Genomic DNA, 375 nt, shown 5'->3' with positions numbered 1-375 from the left:
CGTGTATATGTATGTATATATATGTATATATGTACATACGTGTATATGTATGTATATATGTACATGTGTGTTTATATATGTATTTATGTACTGTACATGTGTGTATATACGTGCATGTGTGTATATGTATGTATAAATGTACGTGTGTGTATATATATATGTAATAGATAAGGACCATTTAGAGATATCATACCTAAACTGCTTTTTTTCCACAATTATTTTAGTGTGAAACTAATGAACACCTTGAGAGGAGTTGCTTCGAACAAGGGCCGTGTAGCTGTGTATGAATAATCTTTAAGCTAAGAGTTGTTGCTTCTTGAGACTAAAACGCCAAAGCTGTTGTTTACTCTGTAATCCTTCAACTCCACTACATCC

At 32.3% G+C, this 375-nt stretch overlaps 1 long non-coding RNA gene across 1 annotated transcript in view; it reads left to right on the top strand.

The window, feature by feature from the left end:
• LOC107990030 (uncharacterized) overlaps positions 1–375 on the top strand; it is a 50,211-nt gene that overhangs the window by 1,797 nt on the left and 48,039 nt on the right. The gene's annotated exons all lie outside the window — the stretch shown is intronic.

Source organism: Cynoglossus semilaevis, chromosome 19 (assembly GCF_000523025.1).
Source record: "Cynoglossus semilaevis isolate Cse_v1.0 chromosome 19, Cse_v1.0, whole genome shotgun sequence".
Taxonomy (NCBI): domain Eukaryota; kingdom Metazoa; phylum Chordata; class Actinopteri; order Pleuronectiformes; family Cynoglossidae; genus Cynoglossus; species Cynoglossus semilaevis.
This window is presented reverse-complemented; position numbering and strand designations above follow the sequence as displayed.